General features: G+C 48.0%; 1 long non-coding RNA gene and 2 pseudogenes across 2 annotated transcripts; 1 reads left to right on the top strand and 2 right to left on the bottom strand.

Moving 5' to 3' along the window:
* The first annotated feature begins 4,463 nt into the window (after positions 1 to 4,463).
* On the top strand, positions 4,464 to 8,710 carry LOC130865022 (atrophin-1-like; annotated as a pseudogene).
* A 1,223-nt stretch (positions 8,711 to 9,933) lies between these two features.
* Positions 9,934 to 11,740, bottom strand: LOC130865373 (Golgi to ER traffic protein 4 homolog; annotated as a pseudogene).
* A 40-nt stretch (positions 11,741 to 11,780) lies between these two features.
* Positions 11,781 to 18,580, bottom strand: LOC130865029 (uncharacterized). Of its 2 annotated transcripts, XR_009056057.1 has the most exons (4): positions 18,499 to 18,580; positions 17,800 to 18,095; positions 17,378 to 17,506; positions 11,781 to 11,860 (listed from the first exon to the last, which is right to left on the bottom strand). It is a non-coding gene; the product is annotated as an uncharacterized LOC130865029 (long non-coding RNA). The 2 variants fall into 2 exon arrangements; XR_009056058.1 differs by lacking the exon at positions 17,378 to 17,506.
* Positions 18,581 to 21,188: the final 2,608 nt, after the last annotated feature.

Genomic DNA, 21,188 nt, shown 5'->3' with positions numbered 1-21,188 from the left:
TTTGTTTATGGCTAGAAACCAACAATGAGTGAGTACATCCCATGTTCCTCTTTTTGGGTCTGGCTTACCTCACTCAGGATAGTGTTTTCTATTTCCATCCATTTGCATGCAAAATTCAGGATGTCATTGTTTTTAACTGCTGAGTAGTACTCTAATATGTATATATTCCACACTTTCTTCATCCATTCTTCCATTGAAGGGCATCTAGGTTGTTTCCAGGATCTGGCTATTACAAACAATGCTTCTATGAACATAGTTGAACAAATGCTTTTGTCATATGATAGGGCATCTCTTGGGTATATTCCCAAGAGTGGTATTACTGGATCTTGCGGTAGGTTGATCCCAAATTTCCTGAGAAATTGCCACACTGATTTCCAAAGTGGTTGTGCAAGTTTGCATTCCCACCAACAATGGATGAGAGTGCCCCTTACTCCACAACCTCTCCAGCAAAGACTGTCATTGGTGTTTTTGATTTTAGCCATTCGGACAGGTATAAGATGGTATCTCAAAGTTGTTATAATTTGCATTTCTCTTATAGCTAAGGAGATTGAGCATGACCTTAAGTGTCTTTTGGCCATTTGAATTTCTTCTGTTGAGAATTCTCTGTTCAGATCAGTGCCCCATTTTTTTATTGGGTTCATTAGCATTTTAGAGTTTAGTTTCTTGAGTTCTTTATATATTTTGGTGATCAGACCTTTGTCTGTTGCAGGGTTGGTGAAGATCTTCTCCCAGTCAGTGGGTTGCCTTTTTGTCTTAGTGACAGTGTCCTTTGCTTTACAGAAGCTACTCAGTTTCAGGAGGTCCCATTTATTCAATGTTGTCCTTAATGTCTGTGCTGCTGGGGATAAACGTAGGAAGTTATCTCCTGTACCCATATGTTGTAGAGTACTTCCAACTTTTTCTTCTATCAGGTTCAGAGTGTTCAGACTAATATTGAGGTCTTTAATCCATTTGGATTTGAGTTTTGTGCATGGTGATAGATATGGATCTATTTTCATTCTTCTACACGTTGACAACCAGTTCTGCCAGCACCATTTGTTGAAGATGCTCTCTTTTTTCCATTGAATACTTTTAGCTCCTTTATCAAAAATTAGGTGTTCATAAGTTTGTGGGTTAAAATCAGGGTCTTCTACTCGGTTCCATTGATCGACTTCTCTGTTTTTATGCCAATACCAAGCTGTTTTCAATACTGAGGCTCTGTAATAGAGTTTGAGGTCAGGGATGGTAATGCCTCCAGACGATCCTTTATTATATAAGATTGTTTTGGCTATCCTGGGTTTTTTGTTTCTCCATATAAAGTTGATTATTGTCCTCTCAAGATCTGTGAAGAATTTTGATGGGATTTTAATGGGGATTGCATTGAATCTATAAATTGCCCTTGGTAGAATTGCCATTTTTACTATGTTGATCCTCCCTATCCAAGAGCAAGGGAGATCCTTCCATTTTCTGGTATCCTCCTCAATTTCTTTCTTCATTGACTTAAAGTTCTTGTCACATAGATCCTTTACTTCCTTGGTTAGGGTTACCCCAAGATATTTTATGCTATTTGTGGCTATCATGAAGGGTGATGCTTCTCTGATTTCCATCTCTGCTTCCTTATCCTTTGTGTATAGGAGGGCAACTGATTTTTTGGAATTGATCTTGTATCCTGCCACACTACTAAAGGTGTTTATCAGCTGTAGAAGTTCTTTGCTGGAGTTTTTGGGGTTGCTTATGTACACTATCATACCGTCTGCAAATAATGAAAGTTTAACTTCTTCCTTTCCAATTTGAATACCTTTGATCCTTTTATGTTGTCTTATTGCTATGGCTAGAACTTCAAGCACTATTGAAGAGGTATGGAGAGAGTGGACAGCCCTGTCATGTTCCTGATTTTAGTGGGATGGCTTTGAGTTTCCCTCCGTTTAATTTGATGTTAGCTGTCATCTTGCTATGAAAAGCTTTTATTATAGTTAGGTACGACCATTGTAACTCTAATCTCTCTAAGACCTTTATCATGAAGGGATGTTGAATTTTGTCAAATGCTTTTTCAGCATCTAATGAAATGATCATTTTTTTCTTTCAGTTTATTTATATGATGGATTACATATCAAGATTTATGTATGTTAAACCAGCCCTGCATCCCTGGGGTGAAGCCTACTTGATAATAATGGGTAATTTTTCTTTCCTTTTTTTTTAAATTTTTTTAATTAATTAATTTATTTATTAAAGATTTCTGCCTTCTCCCCACCACCACCTCCCATTTCCCTCCCCCTCCCCCATCATGTCCCCCTCCCTCATCATCCCTAAGAGTAAACCGGGTTCCCTGCCCTGTGGGAAGTCCAAGGACCACCCAGCTCCATCCAAGTCTAGTAAGGTGAGCATCCAAACTGCCTAGGCTACCACAAAGCCAGTATGTGCTGTAGGATCAAAAACCCATTGCCATTGTTCTTGACTTCTCAGTAGTCCTTATTGTCTATTATGTTCAGCAAGTCCGGTTTTATCCCATGCTTTTTCAGACCCAGGCCAGCTGGCCTTGGTGAGTTCCTGATAGAACATATCCATTGTCTCAGTGTGTGGGTGCACCGCTCACGGTCCTGAGTTCCTTGCTCGTGCTCTGTCTCCTGCTCTTGATTTGGACCTTGAGATTTTAGTCCGGTGCTCCAATGTGGGTCTTTGTCTCTGTCTCCTTTCATCGCCTAAATGTTTTTCTTTGGGTTTACCTTCTTAATTAGCTTCTCTAGGATCATGCATAATAGGCTTTTTTTAATGTGTTCTTGGATTCGGTTTGCCAGTATTTTATTGAGGATTTTCGCATCGATGTTCATGAGTGAGATTGTCCTGTAGTTCTCTTTCTTGGTTGGGTCTTTGTGTGGTTTTGGTATCAGAGTAACTGCAGCTCATAAAAGGAATTTGGCAATGACTTCTCTGTTTCTGTATTGTGAAACACATTAAGGAATATAGGTATTAGGTCTTCTTGGAAGTTCTGGTAGAATTCTGCATTGAAGCCTTCTGGACCTGGGCTTTTTTTGGTAGAGTTGTTTTTATAACAACTTCTAATTCTTCGTGACTAATAGGTCTATTTAGATTGTTCACCTGGTCCTGATTTAACTTTGGTATATGGGGGGCTGGAGTGGTGGCTCAGTGGTTAAGAGCATTGACTGTTCTTCCGGAGGACCTGAGTTCTATTCCCAGCAACCACATGGTGGCTCACAACCATCTGTAATGAGATCTGGTGCCCTCTTCTGGCACCAGAGAGAGAGAGAGAGGTGAGACAGAGAGAGGAGAGACAGAAGCTGCCTCTCTGATAGGGAGCTGGAAAATCCAACCTACACAATCTTAACCCGACTTTATACCTTTGAACTCACAAAGATAACCAGAAGGTTGTGATAACCCTAAAGATGCACTATTGTCAAACATACCTTAGTGCTGACCACAAGCTCTCCAATTGCTTTTAAGACCCATATGTGAAAAGGAATACCATACATTGTAGGGGTAAACTACCTAACTACTCAGTCCTAGAGAAATTATGGTTATTATAGGAGAATGTACAGCCACTAAACCAGAATAACCTGTAACAACTATAAACAAGAATCTATACTCACTGATAAGTATAGTCATCATCCTTCATCAATGAATTTCCCTTTGCAACAGATGGAGACTACTACACAAAACCACAATCAATCAAACCACAGGGTTGTGTAGTTCACACTCCCACACCCCAGATAAAGTTGAGTAGGAGGAGGTGGAAAGATTGTAAGGGACAGAGAGTCAGGGAGTTTGCTGTGAGACGGTGCCTCCCAGTAGCATATAACAGAAGCATTTAACATAATGTCTCACCAACATGTATGTACTAATGAAAATCCAAGGACTCAAGTCTAAATAAAAACACCTCAACCAAAGAATGTTGAGGGTAGGAGAAATAGCCTTCCTCATGAGGAGCACACACTTGCTATTGGTGACCCCAAACTAATGGTCAAACCTAAAAACATGCTTACAAGAAAGATTATATAGATCCTCCGCCCCCCGACTGCCGCGCGCTCCCTCCCTCGCGTCTCCTCCGGGCCCCTCTCTCCTCCGTTCCTCCGCGCTCCCTCCTTCTCCCTCTTCCTCCCTGCTCCCATCCCCCTCTCCCGAGCGCCCTCCCTCCGCCGTCCGCTTTCCTGTGCGAGTCGCCAGACGCGCCGCCCAGCCCGTCCGCCTGTCCGCCCGCCCGCAGCCCGGCGCCGGGCCGGGGCCTCGGGCCAGGACGCGTTTGTGGGCGGCTGGCCTCGGGGCGGGCTAGGGGCGCGCGGCACGAGCGGCGGGAGGGTCGGGGGTCGGTGGCCTCGCTGGGGCCGCGAGTGCGGGCGGAGGCGGGCGGCGCGGCGGGGGCGGGCGGCGCGTTCCGGGCGGGCGGGGAGTGCGAGAAGCCGATCGGGGCTGCGCGGGGAGAGAGGCATGGGGGCCACCCTCGGGGGGGGGCCGGGGCCGCCGCCGCCGCCGCCGCCGCCGCGGCAGCAGCGACTGAAGCCGCGCAGCGAGGAGGGGCGGGGAGTGGCCGCCGCCGTCCCCGGGAGGCGCCGGAGCCCGACTGCACTCGCAGCCAGCCAGCCGTCCCGAGCCGCTCACAGGTCACCTCTGACCCTGTTTTCCTAATCCCAGACCTAGTTACTTCGTGAAGGGGGCACTGAGGCTCGGCAGTGTTTCACAGAGAAAACCCTGCGAGTACCACGTGCCTACAACTGCTTCCAGCTTCCCAGACCACAGCTGTGGGGAGCTTGGGGTACAGCATACGAGATTCTGTATTAAGCTGCCCAGGCAGAGGAGAATGGGGTCTCCACAGCCTGAAGAATGAAGACACGACAGAATAAAGACTCAATGTCAATGAGGAGTGGACGGAAGAAAGAGGCCCCTGGGCCCCGGGAAGAGCTGAGATCAAGGGGCCGGGCCTCCCCTGGAGGGGTCAGCACGTCCGGCAGTGATGGCAAAGCTGAGAAGTCCAGGCAGACTGCCAAGAAGGTGCGAGTAGAGGAGACCTCTACCCCAAAGGCCAGCAAGCAGGGCCGCAGTGAGGAGATCTCAGAGAGCGAAAGCGAGGAGACCAGTGCACCCAAAAAGACCAAAACTGAGCAGGAGCTCCCTCGACCACAGTCTCCCTCGGATCTGGACAGCTTGGATGGGCGCAGCATTAATGACGATGGCAGCAGTGACCCTAGGGACATAGATCAGGATAACCGAAGCACATCTCCCAGCATCTACAGCCCTGGAAGTGTGGAGAATGACTCCGATTCATCTTCCGGCCTGTCTCAGGGCCCGGCCCGCCCCTACCACCCACCTCCACTCTTTCCTCCTTCCCCTCCACCACCAGACAGCACTCCCCGACAGCCAGAGCCCAGCTTTGAACCCCATCCTTCTGTGACACCTACAGGATATCATGCTCCAATGGAGCCACCCACATCTCGATTATTCCAGGGCCCGCCTCCTGGAGCCCCTCCCCCACACCCACAGCTCTACCCTGGGAATGCTGGTGGAGGTGTTTTATCTGGGCCCCCCATGGGTCCCAAAGGGGGAGCAGCTGCCTCTTCAGTGGGTACCCCTAGTGGAGGCAAGCAGCATCCCCCACCCACCACCCCAATTCCAATATCAAGCTCCGGGGCCAGTGGTCCCCCTCCAACAAAGCCACCTAATGCTCCAGGGGGTGGTGGGAACTTACCTTCTGCTCCACCATCAGCTACTTTCCCCCACGTGACCCCAAACCTGCCTCCTCCACCTGCCCTAAGACCCCTCAACAATGCCTCAGCCTCTCCTCCTGGCATGGGGGCTCAGCCAATCCCTGGGCATCTGCCCTCTCCCCATGCCATGGGTCAGGGTATGAGTGGACTTCCTCCTGGCCCAGAGAAGGGTCCAACTCTGGCTCCCTCACCCCACCCTTTACCCCCAGCTTCTTCCTCCTCTGCCCCTGGGCCCCCAATGCGGTATCCATATTCATCCTCCAGTAGCTCTGCAGCAGCTTCTTCTAGTTCTTCCTCCTCCTCGGCCTCCCAGTACCCAGCTTCCCAAGCTCTGCCCAGTTATCCCCATTCCTTCCCTCAGCCCACAAGTATGTCTGTCTCTAATCAGCCACCCAAGTATACCCAGCCTTCCCTCCCATCCCAGGCTGTGTGGAGTCAGGGTCCTCCTCCTCCTCCTCCCTATGGCCGCCTCTTGGCCAACAACAACACCCATCCAGGCCCTTACCCTCCTGCTGGAGGCCAATCCACAGCCCACCCACCAGCCCCTACACATCAACATCACCAGCAGCAGCAGCCACAGCCACAGCAACAACATCATCCTGGAAACTACGGGCCCCCTCCACCCGGGGCATATCCTCACCCCCTAGAGAGCAGCAGCTCCCACCATGCACACCCTTACAACATGTCTCCCTCCCTGGGGTCTTTGAGGCCCTACCCACCGGGGCCAGCACACTTGCCTCCTCCTCATGGCCAGGTGTCCTATAGTCAAGCAGGTCCCAATGGCCCCCCAGTTTCCTCCTCTTCCAACGCTTCCGGCTCTTCCTCTCAAGCCTCCTACTCCTGCTCGCACCCCTCCTCATCCCAGGGTTCCCAAGGGGCATCCTACCCCTTCCCACCCGTTCCTCCAGTCACTACTTCCTCAGCTACACTTTCTACTGTCATCGCTACCGTGGCTTCCTCGCCTGCAGGCTACAAGACGGCCTCACCACCCGGGCCCCCTCAGTACAGCAAGAGAGCCCCATCCCCTGGGTCCTATAAGACCGCCACTCAGCCTGGATACAAACCGGGGTCACCACCCTCCTTTAGAACAGGGACCCCGCCTGGCTTTCGAGGCACCTCTCCGCCAGCAGGCCCAGGGACCTTCAAGCCAGGCTCACCCACTGTGGGGCCAGGGCCCCTGCCACCTGCGGGGCCTTCGAGTTTGTCATCTCTGCCTCCACCACCCGCGGCCCCAGCGACAGGGCCGCCCCTGACTGCCACGCAGATCAAACAGGAGCCAGCTGAAGAGTATGAAGCCCCCGAGAGTCCGGTGCCCCCGGCCCGAAGCCCCTCGCCCCCTCCCAAGGTGGTGGACGTGCCCAGCCACGCCAGTCAGTCAGCCAGGTTCAATAAGCACCTGGACCGTGGCTTCAACTCGTGCGCGCGCAGCGACCTGTACTTCGTGCCGCTGGAGGGATCCAAGCTGGCCAAGAAGCGCGCGGACCTGGTGGAGAAAGTGCGGCGCGAGGCCGAGCAGCGCGCACGCGAAGAAAAGGAGCGCGAGCGCGAAAGGGAGCGCGAGAAGGAGCGGGAGCGCGAGAAAGAGCGCGAGCTGGAGCGCAGTGTGAAGCTGGCCCAGGAGGGCCGTGCTCCAGTGGAGTGCCCATCTCTGTGTCCAGTGCCCCATCGGCCTCCCTTTGAGCCTGGCAGCGCTGTGGCTACAGTGCCCCCTTACCTGGGTCCTGATACTCCAGCCCTGCGCACTCTCAGTGAATACGCCCGACCTCATGTCATGTCTCCTGGCAATCGCAACCACCCATTCTATGTGCCCTTGGGGGCAGTGGACCCGGGGCTTCTGGGTTACAATGTCCCAGCCCTGTACAGCAGCGACCCAGCTGCCCGCGAAAGGGAGCGGGAAGCCCGTGAACGCGACCTCCGTGACCGGCTCAAGCCTGGCTTTGAGGTGAAGCCTAGTGAGCAGGAACCCCTACATGGGGTCCCCGGGCCAGGCCTGGATCCCTTCCCCCGACATGGGGGCCTGGCTCTACAGCCTGGGCCACCTGGCCTGCATCCCTTCCCGTTTCATCCGAGCCTGGGGCCTCTAGAGCGAGAAAGGCTAGCGCTGGCAGCTGGGCCAGCCCTGCGTCCTGACATGTCTTACGCTGAGCGGCTGGCAGCTGAAAGGCAGCATGCAGAAAGGGTGGCAGCCCTGGGCAATGACCCTCTGGCCCGACTGTAGATGCTCAACGTGACTCCCCATCACCACCAGCACTCCCACATCCACTCCCACCTTCACCTGCACCAGCAGGATGCCATTCATGCAGCCTCCGCCTCGGTGCACCCTCTCATTGACCCCCTGGCCTCAGGGTCTCACCTTACCCGGATCCCCTACCCAGCTGGGACCCTCCCTAATCCCCTTCTTCCTCACCCTCTGCACGAGAACGAAGTTCTTGGTCACCAGCTCTTTGCTGCTCCTTACCGGGACCTGCCAGCTTCCCTTTCTGCTCCCATGTCAGCAGCTCATCAGCTGCAGGCCATGCACGCCCAGTCAGCTGAGCTGCAGCGCTTGGCACTGGAACAGCAGCAGTGGCTGCACGCCAATCACCCATTGCACAGTGTACCACTGCCCGCCCAGGAGGACTACTACAGTCACCTGAAGAAGGAGAGCGACAAGCCGCTGTAGAACCTGCGATCCAGAGAGCGCCCACTGCTCTTTCACCCAGACCTTGGAGGACTACTCCACCCTTTTGCCGCACCCCCACCCCCCCCAGAGCCGAGGAGAGGATGCTGCCCACTGGCAGAGCTTCTGCAGCTGGGCAGAGGGAGGGAGGGAAGAAGGGACAGACAAGGTTAAGGCCCAGGGTTGTGTGCAGAGGTGGGAAGTGGCAAGGGTGGGGACAGAAAGTGCACAGTATCTTGGACCAGGTCCCTCTTCCTTATCCCCTGCTTTTCTTCTCCTCCATGCCCAATCCTTGGTGCCACTGCTCCTCCCCTAACCCATTGGTGTGATTATTTCATCTGTTAGATGTGGCTGTTTTGCGTAGCATTGTCTGCTGCCCCTGCCCCATCCCCCTGTGTGCACCCCCCTCGGCGATGTGTGCCCCTTGCCCGTCCCACATTAATAATTTATATATATATATATATATATATATATATATATATATATATATAAATATCTATATGATGCTCTTTAAAAAACATCCTGACCAAAACCAACCAAACAAAAATATCCTCACACTTCAAAAAAAAAAAAAAAAAGAAAGATTATATAGTCTGAGTAGGTTGTGTTTGTGTACATAGAAATACATATATGTATATAAATGAATGTGTGTAAAAGTGAGCAAAGAGGCCATGGTTTGAAAGAGAACCAGGCAGAGTACACGGGAAGGACTGAGATGAATAAAGGGAAAAGGTATATGATGTAAGTATAATCTCAAGAAATAATTTTCTAAAAAATCACAAGGCTAGACAGTTCTGAAATCTATGAACCAGGAAACCCTAATGAAATGGGTAAAATTCTAGATCAGAGATCAAAATTCTGGGTAAGAGAAATTAAATCAAAAATAGGTTCAAAACGTAAACAGACCTTTAGAAAAAAATGAGAACCAACTGACATAAGCCTTCCTTTAAATTCCATTTTATAGAAAATAGGGCACATCTTCTTCCTTCCTAAGCAGCTTAGAGGTGTTGTAATCCAGAAGTTTTATTTATTTTAATTGTAAAAAATATGGTGTCTCCCTTTACAATCTGACTGGTAGCATGGACATTATCTGTGGTAATAGAGTTGGTTGCTCATTCCTGGACTCTTAAAATGGTTAAGTCCTAAACATTAGATTGCAAAATCACTCACCCAGAAAAAAATAAATACTACAACTTGAAAGATATGAAAACCTACTACATCCTTTAAAACATCTGCAGAACAGCAGCGTGGGGCTTATGGAGATTAGCAGGGCTGTAGATTGAATAACTAATCTCTACCTCCAAGGATCTTGGCCACCACAGAACATATACTTTCCCTGAGAAGTGCACCATGATTGTAAAATAACTCTGTGTCCAAACAGAAATAAAACAAGAAAGTGCCCTCATCTGCAGGGTTCAGGATCCTGCATGGCCCCCAGTAGTGAGCACCACTCCTCTGGCATGCCGTGGCAACAATGGACACATAAGAAGGGAAACCGGTTACCGATACCAGGCTGCCTGTCCCACTAGAGCCCTCCACAAGGAACCAGAGACAAGGACGGCAGCAGGGGCTGCAGCAGGACTTGTGCTTTATTGTGGGAGATATGAGGAACATGGGTGGGCAGCAGAAGCTGGGCTTTGTTCTTGGTCCTGACCACACAGCCCTTGGCCTCCATACATAAATAGGGGCAGACTCTGCACAGGTGGCCCCTCCAGCCCCGGAACAGGAACCCACTGTGTAAGGGGCCTCATGTCCAGACTGGCACTGAATCCGTCCCAGTGGTGCTGGTCATGCACGTCTCCATGCTGGCCAGGCAGCTTCCAGGCAGGCTGATGAGGCTTCTGTCATCCTCGTACTCATCCCCATCCTGCTCTGAGGAGTCCACGAGGCTGCTCAGCTTGTTCCCAGGTTGCCCTCTCTGGTGGAGGTCTGCTTTGGCAGCTCTCCTGTCCAGGTACACTTTGTACATGGTGTCCCCATGTAGGTAATCAGGCTGTGCTCACTGTGAACACAGTCATCTTGTCCACAGCCAGCAGCAGAAACCTGATGAAGTTGAGCAGGGATTGAAAGAAAGTCCCCTCGATGGACGGGACCTTCTGTGCGCACCTTGTAAAGATCCCGTGGGCACCTTTCTTGTTTTTCAAACAGAGAAACAGTTGTACACAGCCTGGGCCATGAACTCACCCACCCGCTTCAGAAGCCTTGTGCAGTAGAGTACCTTGTCTGTCATGTTGGTACAGCCCTTGCCCTCAGTGGAGGGCAGGAAGTAATACTGAGACTTACAGTAGTATTGCAGACCCCACAGCGTGAGGGGCTGGTGGAAGCTGGGATGACCCAATTTCCCAGATCCTCCACTGGACCACTTCAGCTCTGGCCACCAACACTACTTGCTCTTGAGAATTTAGATCCATCAAACTGAACACTGTAGCTGGCTCTACAATTCTCTAACAGTTCATCAGCTATATACACTATTACCTTCTCCAGGGATTCGAGGACCGGCATGGTCATGTCAGCCTGGACTGCTCTGCTGGCCATGACCGAAGAAGAGAAATACTCCTGAGTACCTGAGATCTCAGGATTCTGAATGCTTGTTTTAACATGTATCTGAAGAAGAGCATCAGGTACATCTTGTGTGCCTTGTGGTAGTCGCCCTTCTCGATGCTTGCACACAGTTTGCCTCCATGTGGTGGGGGCATCTTTCTGGGTGACCAAAATCAATACCATGAGCCTCTGCACTGTTCAGAACTGGTGCTGTGGCAGGCGATGTTGGTGGAGCCTCCTTGCTCCCTTCCCTGTGGCTGCTACATGCACTCTACCAGAACTGATTTGTTTTTTGGCAGAAGCTACTATTGATGGCTACTTCCCCATCTGCCTGTATCACTGTGGGAAACACTATTTTCCTAGATAATACAGCAGTGCTGAGCCTCACCCTTCATCTATAGTTCAGAGATGTGCAAATTTACATTTTTTGAGGCTTCTCTGGATCCAGAGAATGTAATGGAGATTCTAAGCCTCAGTGACTTGTTTGAGTCTTTGCAGTAGAACAGGAAAACTCTGGGAGGTCTCCCCTCCATCTGCTGGACAAGTAAATGTTATTGCCAATGCCGTTTACACTCCTCAGGGCGCAGGTGAGTCTGGCTGTTGATCCAAGAGGCACAGAGGAGGAGGGTGTTTCTGTCAATGTAGTCTGAGAAAAGGAACCTGCCAAAGCAGAAACCACAGTGAACAGCAGAGTTGAGGTACAGCATTTTGGGGATCTGAACCAGAAGGGATTGACTGAGTTTAGGAGTTCTCCCCAGGACTCTTGGACCTGTCCGTACCTGTACATTGAGATGGAAAAATGAAGATGAGGGGAGTCCAAGCAATGGCAGGCTCAGCATACCTTCTTCTCAGACAAGGGTCTTCTGTCTGGGCTGTCTTATTATCTCATCATCTGGACCCCATAGAGGAAGATGTGCTAGTCAAGCAAATGAGTTCTCACTAACTCCTCCTAGTTCAGTGTGGGTTCCTGAAAGAGCAAGCCAGGTGAAGTGAATTACTTTCTCCATGGAATATAAAGTAGATGGTAAAACACCCAGGCCTGTGTGCAAAGACCTCTTTGAGATCCACAGGAGAGCGAGCAGCTGCTGATTCCTCACAAATTGGAGGACTCAGTCAGTCATGGGCCGCCTGTCTGTTGGGGTTATCGCATGTGGGCACCTGTCCTGCAGAAACTCCAGAGAGAGACTCAGCACACTCCTGTAAGTCGCAGAGCAGCCATCTCTTCCACAGGTGTTCACTGTATCAGTGCTGCTGTGAGTTTCAGACTTATGAAAGGAAAACTACAGGGAGCATGGCGATGTGTCCTAGCAAAGCCATCGCTGATGCATTTCCTGATGAATGTGGACAGGGACAGCACACGGGCAATCACACAGGAGAGCTTGGGACCCACCCAGGAACTGAGGATGACAAACCCTGAACAGAGACAAATGAGTCTGATAATATGAACAATTCTGTTGCCTTTAATGGATCAAGGATGAATAGATCTGTCTTTATTTTAGAGGAGGAGGCACTTGTTCAAAATGCTGTGGGTGAAAAGGGGTTCATACAGTGAAGTAGGCCTTGATAAATGTCACAGGAGATGACACATCATGGCCTAGAATGCAGATCAAATACCAACATAGGGTCTGCAGGTAGCAGGCAGAGTGCAGAACCAGGCAGTATGTCAAGATGTCATGTATGGCTTTCAGACAAATGTGTTAATATGTTCAAGAGATATTTAACCAAAATGCTGCCTGTTGTTTCTTCTGACATTAGACACCCTACTTTGATAGATGTAATGGGCTGAACTTGCACAGAAGGGGCCTTGAAGAATGCATTTGCCAGAGGCTGATACAGTCCAACAGCTGAGAACCAGGGAAAGGCTGAAATGGGACAGATCTTGAAGGTGCAGCAGTGATGCAGTAAGCAGGCGTTGCAAAAAGAGGAGATGGTGCAGGGTACAAGATGCGTCGTAGACCGTGACTTAGGAAAGAAAGCAGGTTCAAGGACCCACTTAGGGGTTAGTGATATATTAACCACATGACACATGATAATGTGGAAACAGGAGTGTATTCAGGCATAGAGCTTTCCAGAATCATTTTCCATTAGTAAAATGTACCAAGCACAGGCTGATATTTCTATATTTAAGAGAAAAATGCCAACTCCATGGGATTCCCTTTAAACAATAGGTTCAATGGAAAGTACTTGGATTAGTAAACCAATCATAACCTTGATGTCTGTTTTATTGGCATTTTATGATCACTTAGAATCATTGAATGTGAACGAATAGAAGATACTGTAAGCAGAAGCTGTGTACAAAGGCAGCAGTGTAGACAAATACTGTTGCAGATGTGGAGATGGATCGAGGCCCAGGAGTTTGAGTATCCTGCACTGTTTCTCTTGTCTCTGTCATCTTGAGAAATTCACCTGTGCCAGACTTGAATGTAATATCCAGGTCCACCACCGGGCCACAACCCAAAGGTGTGTGCAGTGCCTATATTACCTGATGCATAGTTAGATTCACAGAAAGAGCTGGAGTCTGTTAAAAGTGGTCTTGAGAACACAAAGAAAGAGACCACCACTCCCACTAAAGCATCTTACTGATGCAACTTCTAATGAGGAGAATAGATGCTCACAGAAGTGGCAGAGCAAGCATACCTGGAGAGTAAGCTGTACTTTTTATCCCTGTTAACACTATTATCCATGACCAAAGGAAGGAAAGTAGTTGTTTGGATGAGCTGAGGTCCAACTTCACAGTGTATGCACAGTTAGAGCTAGTCTGGAAAGGAATTATGAACAGTGAAGAAGGCAAAGAGAAGAGGAGGTCACTGGATGTATAGATATTCTGTTTTCTTTTTTAAAAAAGGAAAGGAGCCGGGCGGTGGTGGCGCAGGCCTTTAATCCCAGCACTCGGGAGGCAGAGACAGGCGGATCTCTGTGAGTTCGATACAAGCCTGGTCTACAAGAGCTAGTTCCAGGACAGGCTCCAAAACCACAGAGAAACCCTGTCTCAAAAAACCAAAAAAAAAAAAAAGGAAAGGAAATTGGTTCCATCTGTCTGGAAGAACATGTCTAACACTTGAAGAGAAGTGGGCATTTAGAATGGGACATTGGGAATGGAGGAAGAAAGTCTAAAAGGCTCAGGAGTGTTCAGGGTTGAAGGAAAAACAGCATTTGTTTTATAGTATTTGACAAGAAAAATGATCATTTAATATTTCTTACAGGACTGGTTATTATTGACTCATAGGGGTATCCAAGGAGATATGAGGAAGAGATATTTGACTTTTTTACCTCATTGTACCCTAGAGACAATGGAACTGATTTCCATGATCAAGGTGCAGGCAATGTTAGCCAAGAAGCAGAGGGCAGGATGGACTGGGAAATGATCCTTGCAGTAATAGAGACGAACAGATGGTAGATGAGATGCTGTGGTAAAGTGTAGTAGTGATCTGTGCTTCAGATGCAGATACAGCCAGGGTGACAGCAGAGCTCTTATGCCTGTCCCTGCCCTGCAGTGAGAAAGAAGCAGTTCAAGACCAAAGTTCTCCTCAGGGAGTCCAGGTTGTCCTAGGCCTCCTTTCCCGCCCCTGCAGAGAAGTGGCTCTTCCTTTGGGAATGTTTCCACTGAGGCTGCCAAGACCCTTGTGAGCCCTGCTGCTAAAGCTCAGCTTCCATGGGAGCCTGAGGAGTAGCTAGGTAGGATTTCAGTTTTGGGGAGTCATAGCAGTAATCACCAGCTCTGGCTGACTCCTTTCACCCTGGGCTCTGACAGGACAGAAGGACAGCACTGCTGAGTCTCCTCAGTGAGCACAGGGTGAGCTCTAACAGGATCATTTGTCACCACAGAACACAGGCCTCAGAATCCAGCTGGATTCTACTAGATCATATCCTTTGATCTTCTGAAAAGATTGCCACATCCAGAAGACATCTTTAACACTCTTACAAAAATAAAAGGAAATAACACATTGTTAACTTTCCCACAGAGAATGCCATCAGATTATTTCATTGGTATGTGATTTACCACAAAGATATATATATTTGGGGTTCCTCAAAGAATTCATTATTCAGGGAACATATTCCAGTAACTATCAAATGAATTTACTGCACTACAGTCTCAACTTTTCGCCTATACAATAGTCTGCCCCATACACGATCAGACACTCATTTATGAGATTCCTGCACTCACTTCCAGTGTCGATGTACAAATTTCAAATCCATCATTCTTCTCCTACACCACTGCATCCAATTCCCACCACTTTATCTCAGCCAGCAACACCAGAGACACTATGTCCCTAGACACACTTGCAAGTAGGTGAACTTCAATCTCATTCTCATCCTCCAATCCCAGTTCCCCAGTCTTATTCCCAGCTTTATAGCAGGCCACCTGTTCTGGACTCTCCTTTTTCTGTCCCCATTCCTGGAGTAAACAAATCCTCTCTCTCAGCCTTCTCTTCATCCCATTCCTTTGTCTTGGTCTCCTTCACTGGAGACAGTCTGTCACTGCAGCCCATGCGGACCATGGAAGCAAATAGGCAATATTTCCTCTCCTTTCCGTCCTCCATTTTCAAACACTCAGTCTCATCCCTAAGACTGTACAAGACCACGTGCTGGACAGGGATGTGATTTCACCTCTTAATCCAACTCCCTAAGGACTTTAGAGATCCAGATGGCTGACCAAACTTTTCTCCCTCCTTATGTATCTGCTGAGACACTTGCCAATCTAGCTCATCCTACTCTTTCCTGCAATCTCCCAATACTAGAAACACTGCCCACCTGCAACCACCAGTGGCCACACCTGGGAGAGACTCAGAGCACTCTCTAAAGGCTACCTACAGCCACCACACCCCCTCCAGAAATCCTGTGAGGGCAACAGAAACTAAGGAATGAAAAACCTACCCAACAGACAGGCAAGACCAGATATCAACTACTGGAAGTGAAATTTTTCTAAGCCCAGATGGCTGGATGTCAGCATGAGGACAGAATCAAAACAGCCCAACAGTGTGTCTCCATTAGAGCTCATCAGTAGGACTTCAGTAGTTCCCAAGCAAGGCAAACAGCTGACACACAGAACAAGGACTTCAAAACAGCTATTATGAGAATGGTCAAGGACCTTAGGAGGACATGAATGAAATCTTTGGAACACAAACAATGGATTTGAATGAAGAAGACAGGTCAAGGGTACACATGAAAAAAAAAAGATTCAATAAAGACAAGTGGAACCAAGGGAGAACTGGAAACAGTGTAAGGGACTGGAGCAAGAATCCTAGAGATAAGACTTACTGACAGAATGTAAGAGATAGAAGCAAAAATCGCAGACATTGAAGACAAGATAGAAGAAAATTGTTTTCCCAGTCAATAACAATGTTAAATCTAATAAAATTTCCACCACAAAGCACCAGAAAAATTGGGATATTATGTAAAGGCCAAGTCCATGATTAAGGGGAATAGAAGGCGAAGAAAGCAAAGTCAAAGAAACAGAAACTATTTCCAATAAAATCATAGAAGAAAACTTCCCTAACCTAAAGATTGAGCTTCCTATTAAGGTAAAAGAAGCATACAGAACTCCAAATAGACTAGATCATTGAACAAATCATACTTGGCACAATATAATCAAATCAATAAAACAAAGAATGTTCAAGGGTATAATAAAAATAATCAAGTAACATATAATGGCAGGAATTATTAGAATAAAATGATGACTGACTGTACTAACACTGACTATTATTATGACTGGGATGAACAGGGCACCATATAGGACTCGGTCAAGATTTCATCTACATGATGTAACCAATGAAGTGGATTCCGGACAATTGATAAACTGTCACAAAGAACCATACTCCCATTCACCAGGACAGGACCATTAGCCTCTGCAGAGGAGAGCACACAATTGGGATGGTTGGTGTACATCAAGACCATGATACAGAAACTCATCATCTACCACAAGGAGATGCACATTGGACACGAATTCACTACACCTGACTGATCTCAAGATTGGACCCCTGAAAAGCTTGTCAGCTGGCTTGCCCCTGGTGACCCAGGAAGATGCTCCATATATGTATGGTGGGCAGGAGAAGACTGCAGGCAGCTCCCTCAACAAGGCTGCACACCATACCACTGGCCATCATCTGCAGCTCCTTGGCAATCAGGTTTCCTTCTAAACTAAAGCCTGATGATGGCCCTGGGCTCAAAGATGTTCCAAGTTTGTTGACTTTTTCTGGGCATTGATGTTTCCCAGTCCTTTTAAGCACTGTTTACCTATTTCTAGTACAAACACCTATCTTGCTGTTTACTCAAAGTCAAGGAATCCCCCATGGGGACATCAAATTTATCTGTCTGAATAATCATTGGCTGAGACAACAGCACCTTAGGGCATGAAAGATGAAGGCTTGAACTCGGTCAAGCAGAAAGAAGAAGAGGCTCCTGAAAACATGTGGCTTCTCTTCTCTGCAGCCACACCCTCTCTGAGCACCTCAGGACGAGAACAGATTTCTCAGGCAGCACTCACCTGCTGCAGCTTGGAGCAAGCTGGAACCCATGAGGAAGATAGGGTCGTCTTCTCGGGGTACACATGCACCATTCGCTCCTAACCTCCTCTTCAGGGGAATTTTGCTCCTCTCCTTCTTGGTTGTGGACCCTGTCACCACCCACACATTCATTCCTTACTTTTCTGCTCTCAGAATGGAATTTCCTCTGGATAAATCACCTCCTCCCCATCCAGATGCAAGCCCTTTCTTCTGCCCTCTCTCACTGCTTTTATCCTTTGACATGTCCCACTTTCCCCACTCCTCCTTCCCCCTCCTCTTCCTGTGCCTCCTTACCACCTAAGAGGAAAGTGTGCAAGCGCTTCTTTACATGTGCTCATTGATTCTGTTGATGGAAGTGAGGGGAGAAGGAGATGGGGACCCAGAGTCATCTGGGACACTTAACTTTTCTCATGTGGACTTGAAGCAGGATGGATGCCTCGTCATCGCCCATGATGATGTGACAGGCTTCTATGTCCAGCTACTTCTTCTGGGAACAAATGAAGTTCACCCTTGCACCCAGTAGGAGAGGAGGGGTACAGAGCTCATGCCCTGGTGGCTGGAGCTGTCTATCAGGTAGATGTTTGGGGCACACCTCCTTTCATGCTCTGGCCTGGCTTGCTCCAGAAACTGTTATGCCCCAACCAGGCCGAACACAGACCCGGGGTTTAGGAATCCCGGGTCAGGGCCGCATCGTCAGCCCTTGAAAAGAGATGAACAAAGGACTGTTTTAGTGACATTGACATAGAAAGACTTAGCAAAAAGCTGAACTGAGGAACCAGAGTTCTCCACATACTTCTTCCACTCCTAAACTGTTGTCCCTTTGAAAGCTCTTCTCCCTCCAGTTCCCCTGCATCCGCAAGCCCTGCCAGCAACCTCTGCTATCTGCTTCTGTCTCAACTATGCTAGTCTCTTCATGAATAGGATTCAGTGTGAAAGCTCCTTTTGGGGTTCCAGAAACCTTAATGTTTAAGTCCTGTAAATGACTGAAGCCTGCCCATGGCAAAGTGCCTTCGAAAAGTCAGCTCAAATCATAAGAGATTAACTGGCCTCACCCACCACATTTCCTTAAAAGTGCAATTTCCATTCTTTTGTTATTCCTTACCTGGATGTTGTCTCTTTTGTCCTTGGCATGCAGAGGCAGCAGAAAAACCTTCGAAAAAGGTTTCTGGTGGCCTTCACCTTAGTGTCCTTGTGTAAGTTTGCAGCATTTTCTGCTGACTTGGGTGTCTCTAATGACTTCATATCAGCACCCTGTGGGGCAGAATTTGCAGGTGAGTTAAGATCTGATGTATAAATCAGGGGAGCTGGACTTAGAGAAACCCTTGCTAGTTTTTTCATTTACCTCCTGGCCTTTCTTTACTTTGGGTTCTGTCATGAAGGTTGGCAGAGCCAGCTCACTCCACCTTCTCCTCAGTGGAAAGCGAGGGAGGGTGAGATGAAGAGAGAGCCTCCTGGAGTAGCAGACCTGTGGATGATATCTGCTTTTCCACCTGTAGATATGATTTTTCTGAAAAAGTGCGTCGTTTTTGGCTAAGGTCTCATAAAATCTATTTGGCAAAATTGTGTCACAGTTCTCTTCTGCCACTATGTTAGTCAGTGAGCAGGTTGTGTTGACAAGGCTTGAAATAGAGTACTCCGACGCTAATTGTTTGGAAGATTGTAAACTGTCATCAGTGAGATGGACCCAGGATACTTCATCTGCCATGTCCTCCACCTTTTCTGGTGGGGATTGGCTCTGCAATAAGATGCTAGAAATGAAAAAAAAAGCAAAATCAACATTAGGAGACAAAGTGCCATGGGCAAAGTGCCTTCGAAAAGTCAGCTCAAATCATAAGAGATTAACTGGCCTCACCCACCACATTTCCTTAAAAGTGCAATTTCCATTCGTTTGTTATTCCTTACCTGGATGTTGTCTCTTTTGTCCTTGGCATGCAGAGGCAGCAGAAAAACCTTCGAAAAAGGTTTCTGGTGGCCTTCACCTTAGTGTCCTTGTGTGTCCCCTCAGATGTTAAGTTTGCAGCATTTTCTGCTGACTTGGGTGTCTCTAATGACTTCATATCAGCACCCTGTGGGGCAGAATTCGCAGGTGAGTTAAGATCTGATGTATAAATCAGGGGAGCTGGACTTAGAGAAACCCTTGCTAGTTTTTTCATTTACCTCCTGGCCTTTCTTTACTTTGGGTTCTGTCATGAAGGTTGGCAGAGCCAGCTCACTCCACCTTCTCCTCAGTGGAAAGCGAGGGAGGGTGAGATGAAGAGAGAGCCTCCTGGAGTAGCAGACCTGTGGATGATATTTGCTTTTCCACCTGTAGATATGATTTTTCTGAAAAAGTGCATCATTTTTGGCTAAGGTCTCATAAAATCTATTTGGCAAAATTGTGTCACAGTTCTCCTCTGCCACTATGTTAGTCAGTGAGCAGGTTGTGTTGACAAGGCTTGAAATAGAGTACTCCGACGCTAATTGTTTGGAAGATTGTAAACTGTCATCAGTGAGATGGACCCAGGATACTTCATCTGCCATGTCCTCCACCTTTTCTGGTGGGGATTGGCTCTGCAATAAGATGCTAGAAATGAAAAAAAAAGCAAAATCAACATTAGGAGACAAAGTGCCATGGGCAAAGTGCCTTCGAAAAGTCAGCTCAAATCATAAGAGATTAACTGGCCTCACCCACCACATTTCCTTAAAAGTGCAATTTCCATTCTTTTGTTATTCCTTACCTGGATGTTGTCTCTTTTGTCTTTGGCATGCAGAGGCAGCAGAAAAACCTTCGAAAAAGGTTTCTGGTGGCCTTCACCTAAGCGTCCTTGTGTGTCCCCTCAGATGTTAAGTTTGCAGCATTTTCTGCTGACTTGGGTGTCTCTAATGACTTCATATCAGCACCCTGTGGGGCAGAATTCGCAGGTGAGTTAAGATCTGATGTATAAATCAGGGGAGCTGGACTTAGAGAAACCCTTGCTAGTTTTTTCATTTACCTCCTGGCCTTTCTTTACTTTGGGTTCTGTCATGAAGGTTGGCAGAGCCAGCTCACTCCACCTTCTCCTCAGTGGAAAGCGAGGGAGGGTGAGATGAAGAGAGAGCCTCCTGGAGTAGCAGACCTGTGGATGATATCTGCTTTTCCACCTGTAGATATGATTTTTCTGAAAAAGTGCGTCGTTTTTGGCTAAGGTCTCATAAAATCTATTTGGCAAAATTGTGTCACAGTTCTCTTCTGCCACTATGTTAGTCAGTGAGCAGGTTGTGTTGACAAGGCTTGAAATAGAGTACTCCGACGCTAATTGTTTGGAAGATTGTAAACTGTCATCAGTGAGATGGACCCAGGATACTTCATCTGCCATGTCCTCCACCTTTTCTGGCGGGGATTGGCTCTGCAATAAGATGCTAGAAATGAAAAAAAAAAGCAAAATCAACATTAGGAGACAAAGTGCCATGGGCAAAGTGCCTTCGAAAAGTCAGCTCAAATCATAAGAGATTAACTGGCCTCACCCACCACATTTCCTTAAAAGTGCAATTTCCATTCTTTTGTTATTCCTTACCTGGATGTTGTCTCTTTTGTCCTTGGCATGCAGAGGCAGCAGAAAAACCTTCGAAAAAGGTTTCTGGTGGCCTTCACCTTAGTGTCCTTGTGTAAGTTTGCAGCATTTTCTGCTGACTTGGGTGTCTCTAATGACTTCATATCAGCACCCTGTGGGGCAGAATTCGCAGGTGAGTTAAGATCTGATGTATAAATCAGGGGAGCTGGACTTAGAGAAACCCTTGCTAGTTTTTTCATTTACCTCCTGGCCTTTCTTTACT

This window comes from Chionomys nivalis, chromosome 23 (assembly GCF_950005125.1).
Source record: "Chionomys nivalis chromosome 23, mChiNiv1.1, whole genome shotgun sequence".
NCBI lineage: Eukaryota > Metazoa > Chordata > Mammalia > Rodentia > Cricetidae > Chionomys > Chionomys nivalis.
The sequence above is the reverse complement of the archived record's forward strand: the minus strand, read 5'-3'. Positions and strand labels throughout refer to the sequence as shown.